Source organism: Diabrotica virgifera, chromosome 1 (assembly GCF_917563875.1).
Source record: "Diabrotica virgifera virgifera chromosome 1, PGI_DIABVI_V3a".
Classification (NCBI taxonomy): domain Eukaryota; kingdom Metazoa; phylum Arthropoda; class Insecta; order Coleoptera; family Chrysomelidae; genus Diabrotica; species Diabrotica virgifera.
Window position 1 is genome coordinate 263171282 of NC_065443.1, and position 8298 is coordinate 263179579.

The window sequence follows — 8298 nt, forward strand, 5'->3', positions numbered from 1 at the left end:
ATTCCTGATTTCTCCTATATCTTGGGTCTCCTCTATATCTAGTACCGTTATTTCGCCATTCTCCTTGCTGTCTCTCATAATTGTTTCTATTCCAATTTCTGTCCTGACCTCTACTACTGTTTCCTCTAAAGTTGGTCTTATAGTTCAGCACTCTATTCTGCTGCTCATCTGACGTGTCTATTGACAAAAATTTTGTCAACGCCTCCTGTGGTGTGTCAAACTTCCCTGCTTCCATTATTATCCTTACCCTTTCCGAACTTGCATTTCGCGTCAATGTATTGACTGTTGCTTCCGCCGCGTATTTTCTAACCAGGTCTCCGGGCATTCCTTCCGCTATATACGCTGTTTTCAGTTGTTCTACCAATTCTTCTATTTCTGTAGCGTATGTTGTCGCGTCCCTATGGGCTTGTTTCTTCCTATTCAGCTTGGCTATTACCAATTTAGGACTATCTCCTTTTATATTTTTCTTTAATGTGTCTATAATTTTTTCGATGGAATCCTCTGTCGTGATTAGACTTCTCGCTTTTCCAATAAGCCTTGATTTTACCAGTGTTATTGCTGTATTTTCGTGCCCTTCTTGTATCGATTTTACGAATTCTAATGCATCCACGAATGCTTGCAACTTCCCGATTTCTCCATCGAATTCTCTGGGCAACACCCTACTCGCTGTAGTTAGAAAGTCGTTCATATTTAAGGCCATGTTTTCCTCAGTTTCGCTGTGGTCCTGTGCTTCCACTATATCTTTTCTTATATGTTGTGTAATCGTCTCGGGAACTATTATCCTTGAGTCTAGAGCTTGGAAAGTTCTGATAACCTTATCCCTGATTTTGCAGAAATAATTGCTACAAATAGTACGCTGAGCGTCGTTAAGGATTCCTTCGTTTTTGCTTACCAGTGCAATGAACTCGTTATATGTAGTGATTAGGTTGCTGATTATGTCCAATCGTACTTCTATATTTTTGGGTATTGCTTTTTTCAATGCTCTTTTACTCTGTTTATCACTTTCTTTTAACAGGCTATCTAATTTATTTTCAAAAGTTTCCCAATTAGCCGACATTTAAAGTAAATCTAATCATTGCTCATTATATTAAAAAAATATTATGTTATATTAAGTTAAATCATTAGTAAAATGTCATGTCAATGAATATTAAAGAATATTATATTTTAGAATCCCTATAAAATAATGTCAATACCTTAAACTCGGTCCGTCATGATAATAAAAATTTGAAAATAATAATAAAAGTTCGATAAAGGAAGTATAAAAATAGGATAAATTCTTACCTTGTCTCTTTACACCTGGATTGCTTCTTTGGATTGTCCTCTTAAAGTTTCTCCCCTGTGTCGACTTTGGTTCGTTTCTCTATTGGATTGGTTTTACTTCCCATTTCTAGTTTATAACAACTATTTTCTGCGTACTTTCCTTCGGGTCCAAAAGGCTGGAGCTTAGCATGCTTTTCCAATTAGGCAGATGATCGCCATGACGTGGTACTAGGTCTGGTGGCTGAGCTATTGTGCCCTAAGTGCGGGATGTATAATAATATACCATTTTCACTTTATAAATATATTTGAACTTCACAGCGTTCGTTTACACAATTAAACAACAGTATATATGTAAACAATAACTAAGGTATTATTGCTTCATCGTGACTAATCGATTGATCTGAATGTCTCGTCAATTCTTTGGTTCGTTTATATACAATAAATCATAAGGTCAATACCGGTCAATGCCGAAACATATTTACATTACTATAAACTATACTTATAATATTTTATTCAATGCTAAGGGTTAACGTACTATGTTACAACAGTCTTCTTGTATAGAATAAGACTAGCCGAAAAGATGAAAAACGAACCTACAGGATCGCCTGAAGAAATGTATAACACTCTTAAAACGTATCTACACGAAGCGGCAAATGAGGCTGTAGGAGAAAAATCATTAGTAGAAACACGGAAAAACTACTGGTGGAACGAGGAACTAGAGGATCTTATAAAACAAAAGAAAGAACTTTATAATAAATGGCTAGCCTCACAAGACCTAGAAGACCAACAAATGTACAAAAGGTACTGCTATATGGTCAAGAAGCAAGTAGCAAAAACAAAAAACGAATTCTGGGACAGAAAATGCCATGAGATCGACAGATTATTAGGGAGCTCAAAATCTAGAGAAGCCTGGAAAACTCTAAGAACCCTCAAAACTAATAGAAACGAAAAAGTAACGATAGACCCAATTGGACAAGAAACGTGGAAAAACTATTATGCAGACTTACTAACTGAGAAAAGAGAGAAATTTAAGAATGTTAATTACGACTTCCAAATGACTCAGAATAACTGTGATCCATTTACACTAAAGGAAATAAAACAAGCATTATCGAAAATGAAAAACAATAAAGCTCCTGGGCCCGGAGGTATACCTGTGGAACTCTTTAAATTTTCCCCGGATGTAGTATTGGAAAACTTAACGAAAATATTTAATAAATGCCTGAATGGAGAAAAGATACCATCCGAATGGAAAACTGCAAGCATAGGCTCCATACACAAGAAAGGGAATAAACATGACTGCACAAACTACAGAGGACTCAGTGTTATAGCTTCCGCAGGTAGACTGTATGGCAGAATACTACGAGATAGAATAGAAAGTCAATATGAGGACTGGGAGGAGCAGAGTGGTTTTAGAGCAGGAAGATCGTGTATTGATAACCTGTTTTGTATAAAACAATTAATTGAAAAATCACTAGCATATGGGAGTCAGCTACATCTAGTATTTATAGATTTGAGGAAAGCCTATGACAGTATACCGGTAAATAGACTTTGGGAATCTCTAATAGAGAACAATGTACACCCACAGTACATTAATGCGGTGAAAAGTTTTTACCAAGGAAACAGTAGTTATATAAAAACGAGAGATGGACACTTTTTTTTCTTTTATTCCAAAACATAATGTACTTTCTGGATAGCCTGATAAACAGTTAACACCCTAGATAAACAATTATTAATTAACTGCTTCTCTTTCCGTCTGGTATTAGCCCCACTTTCATAATTCTCTTAAACAAACTTGTTAGCCAACTTATTTCTGCACTGTCTCACCTGAGGCTATCCACACTTTTCAGCGATATCATCTATTCCAACAGATTTACATTTCTTTTTTAAATGTTTAATCTACTCCCTGGTTCTATCTCTATTAGCTCAACTGGTTTTCTGTCAAATTCTTCATTCAATAAACTGTTAAAAAGTACTTTTTCCGTCGCTTTTTAACCTTTGTCGGGCGGTATAATTTTACACCGGTAACAGACGGCATAGGTACAATATTACTTATTACTAGTATAATTGATTAAAAATTGTAGCATAATTGGTTAAAAATTGTTTAATATTGCAAGAAATAAATAATAATATTCGGCAATTTGTTCTTGTATGAATTTACAAACAAAGATTAGAAGCCGCTTTTAAGTGACCCCTGGAATCTATCGTAAATTATTGAAACTACTGCAACAATAAACTTGGAAATAGTGGTCGTAAACAAATTCTAGGAAGAGTAGCATTGTATTGTATTTCAATTGGAGACATAATAGATTTCATCCACATTTAGTTATTTGGTATTTGTCAATACGTGTATACCTAAAAATTATCATGAGTAATAATGATTCTAAATTAGTTTACCGAAATGCCGACAAAAGAGGTATACATAGAATCAACAAAGAAAACTTGTGAGAGATGTGGAATATGGAGTCTCTGCAACTAATACGTGCAGAAATGTCTCGTGATCGTTTCAAGACCATGCTAAGATTTATAAGATTTGACAACGAAAATACCCGCCAATAACGCAAAAAAGCCGATAAGGCTGCACTTATACGAGATACCTGGACAATGCTGAATAAAAATGTGCACCAAGGCTACAAACCATCCCAATACATAACCATAGATGAACAACTGTTTCCGTTTAGAGGCCGCACACAATTTACAGAATATATATCTTCCAAACCCACTAAATATGGTATTTTGTGTTTGTAATGCATCAAATCCCATAGAAATTCACCTTTATATTTGAAAAACAGCATATGGTTCCCGACAAGTTATTGTGGACGAACGAACAGTTTTGTATCTGGTCACGTCTTATAAAGGTTCTGGACGAAATATTACTACAAATAACTTTTTACCAGTTTTGAACTAGCTAAAGTCTAGAGTTCATGTCACATGAGGTTAGTGCGCTCAATTAGAAAAAATATTTCTAATCATCAATATGCGAGCAAGCAAGAAAATAGCTTTTTTTCCACAAATCTTGCAAACAATCATGAATGCTCTTATTTGCTAAAGAAAAACAAAGCAATAGTGATACTCTCGTCCATGCATATAACAGGACAAGTAGCAGGAAATGATTAAGTATTAGAGTAAAAATAAAGGAGTGTTGATACTATGGATAAAATGCTGGGTGAGTATACGGTCAAACGTCAAACGCGTAACATTGCTTTGGCTCTTGGCCTTTTTTTATAATATTATTGACGTCGCTAGCTTAGCATCCTACATTATATCGAGATCGAGAGCACAATCCATTACAAAAAACAAAGGACCAACGCAAGAAGTTTTTGAAGGATAAAAAAATTAAAAATCAATGGGAAAATCCCAATAGTTGGCTGTATACCATAGTTTAAAAAACCAATACAGAAGTAAAAACTTCGAGATGTATTCTGGTATAAAATCGTTTATTTAAAACTATAAAATGTCATGGATTGCAGAACGTTTTCGTTCTAAACAGAACATCTTCAGTGCATCCTGCCGAGTATTTTGAAACTAGCACACTGTAAATAGTGTTAACATCATCATATATGGTTTACATAATGTAATATGTTAAAATGTTATGACTACAAGTCGATGTTAATAGATAAAGTAGAACACATGCTAAAAGGGTGCCATGGTTCCCTGCTCGAAGATGCTAGGTACTTGCCAATTCAATGGGCACAGACCAACTCTGTGCCCATTGAATTGGCAAGTACCTAGCATCTTCGAGCAGGGAACCATGGCACCCTTTTAGCATGTGTTCCACTTTATCTATTAACATCGACTTGTAGTCATAACATTTTAACATATTACATTATGTAAACCATATATGATGATGTTAACACTATTTACAGTGTGTTAGTTTCAAAATACTCGGCAGGATGCACTGAAGATGTTCTGTTTAGAACGAAAACGTTCTGCAATCCATGACATTTTATAGTTTTAAATAAACGATTTTATACCAGAATACATCTCGAAGTTTTTACTTCTGTATTGGTTTTTTGAAGGATATTTCTAAATATCTTTGTCTTGCTGTAGATACACTTCCTCAAGTATCTCACAGCATTCGTGGATCTACTCCAGTAAACGGAAGTTGCCATGTTTGTCAAGACGAACGAAAAAACAACCTAAAACGAGAAAAAGTTGTGTAGTATGTTTTCTACCTATGTGTGAAAAACATTCTTTGTCTAAAACGACATGTATGTGTTGCGAAAATCCACACTAACATTCATTTTTGTATTTTGGTTCAAATAAACTATCATTTAAATACAAAATGTAATTGATATTTTATAACACTCATTTAAAAAAAATACAAGGTACAAATGTACCTATGCCGTCATTTATGTGTCTGAATTTATGGAGTAGGAACAATTTAAGCCCCCTGCTGGGAACTGATTAAACATTTCGCTGTTATATTTGGCTGACAATAATCTACTGTATAAATGTAGAGATGTCACAAAATTTCAAGGTCTCTATCTCTTTAACAAAAAAAGTTATCATAATTTGAAAACTCAAAAGTTACAATTGTACCTATGCCGCCCGACGAAGGTTAACATCCTTTTCGTGAACTATGTAATATTTAGTCCTGTCGCCAGGGGGGGTACAACGGCCTCCTTAATTCAGATGGACTTACCCAAGTTCTTTTATGTATTTTGACCCGTAGAACACGAATTTTTTGGGTAACAGTTGTATCCGGATGTCGATAAGATTGTTATAAACAAAGAACTTGAGGAATTACATAGCAGCGATTTTTCGCAAAACAAAACATTTTTTTGTATTGTTTGGGTGATTCTCAGCAAAAAATGGTCTTACAAGTTTTTTCGTAGAATGCATAGTTTTCGAGATAAACGCGGTTGAACTTTCAAAAAATCGAAAAAGTGCAATTTTTGAACCGGAATAACTTTTGATTAAAAAATAAAATAGCAATTCTGCTTACTGCACTTGAAAGTTTAAGTCAAATTACATCGGTTTTGATTATTTGCATTGCTAAAAATTAAGTTTTTATTTGTCAAACAAAGCTATAAACACATAGTGTTTCCCGTGCCAAATGCATGCGTTTTAATGTACGTAATATACGTAGAAATTCTGTATGCGCGCCTACTCGTTCGATTTCAAATTAGAAATGCATTGAAAACACCATTCAATCACTATGTGTTTATAGCTTTGTTTAACAATAAAAAAATTATTTTTTAGCAATGAAAATAATCAAAGCCGATAGAATTTGACTTGAACTTTCAAATGTAGTAAGCAGAATTGCTATTTTATTTTTCAATCAAAAGTTATTCGGGTTCAAAAATTGCAATTTTTCGATTTTTTAAAAGTTCAACCTCGTTTATGTCGAAAACTATGCATCCTACGGAAAAACTTGTAAAAACATTTTTTGCTTAGAATGACTCAAAATATACAAAAAAAGTTTTGTTTTGCGAAAAATCGCTGTTATGTGATTCCTCAAGTTCTTTGTTTATAACAATCTTATCGACATCCGGATCGACTGTTACCCAAAAAATTAGTATTCTACGGGTCAAAATACATAAAGAAAACTTGGGTAAGTCCATCTAAATTAAGGAGGCCGTTGTACCCCCCCCCCCTGGCGACAGGACTAATTTTACTATTTTCATCTCGGATACATTTTATCTGATTAAAATCTAATTCTTTCTTTGGTCTAGGTTTGGCTATTTTATATACCTTTGCTGCACTCTATCTGGTATCAAGTTTATCGAGTTATAGTTTTTTTTTAATCTGAATCCGACCTATATTTTCTTGCCACTCTTCTCCTTTATTATATTTTGAACTTAGTTTGACCAGGTCTCTTTATTTTCAAACTTCTTTTCTGAGAATTTTATAAGTAGGATTTTAATAGTAGTATCTCTAATAATACTTATTACCATATTACTCAGAATTGTATTAGGACTTCCTTTTATGTTCTAACACATTTTTTCCTTGAATTAACTTTATTTCTGGACTTTTAAAAGCCACTGGTTTTTGTGGTTCTCCTGTGTGGTTTCGTTTGACTTCTTTACTTTGATGTCTAGCAAAAGAGCAACTGTTGTTGGTCTACACGTCTACCGGATTACTATCATTACCTTGCAAACATTTAAGTATAACTTTTTCTGGTAATTAAATAATCTATTTGGGATCAATTTTGTCCACTTGTGTATGTGAAAGAATGTATTAACAATTTCCATATACACAATCCAAGACCCAATAAGTTCCAGCACATCATCTCCATAGTCCTCCATGTATCGCTTCATATCCTCTCTTAGATTGGCCTACATATTTAAGTACCTACAGTAGGTACCTATTTAATTTAGATATTAATTAAATAATATTTTTTTATATTGAAGGTATTTTCTTTAATAATAATAATAATATCATATGGCATTTTTGTCGCGGAGATCTTTTCGGAAAAGTTCCGGTGCCACTGCATGTATCTTTACCGTGCCTGAAGTGGCTATAGTGTCATCGATGCACACTAGCCCAGGGAGAAAACGGCTTAACGTACCCTCCGAAGCACGGTGAACGACTCTTATCATTTTTAAAAATGATAATGTCTTTTTAATGCCGAGATTCGAACTCGTGCGCTGTGGCTTATGAAGCCATTATAGTGCCGCTGAGGTACGGCCCTTCACGGTCTTTTCATTATTATGTCCTGAAAAATTTTTCAGACACTTGATCATGAGTGTCTTTTTTATCAGCATCGATTGACCAGTATCAATATACCACCAATGCATTTAAAGTGCAGTATTAGTTAGTCCACACACGCCATTTTATTATTGTTTTTATTATTTACTTTAACGTAAGATTATTACTTATTCTGGTTTTTTATTTCTAATTTTTTATTTATTTTTACTGAATATTAATTTATGTGATAAATTTATATATTTATTTCATTTAAAATGAATCTAAGAATTTTTTGTAATTGCGCAACAATGCTAACTTAGGATCTCTGACGCTGAGTGGCGTGTATCGGTATTTATACTGTACCAATCATACTTATTTTAATTTCATCTGTCTAAAATCTACTTGTCA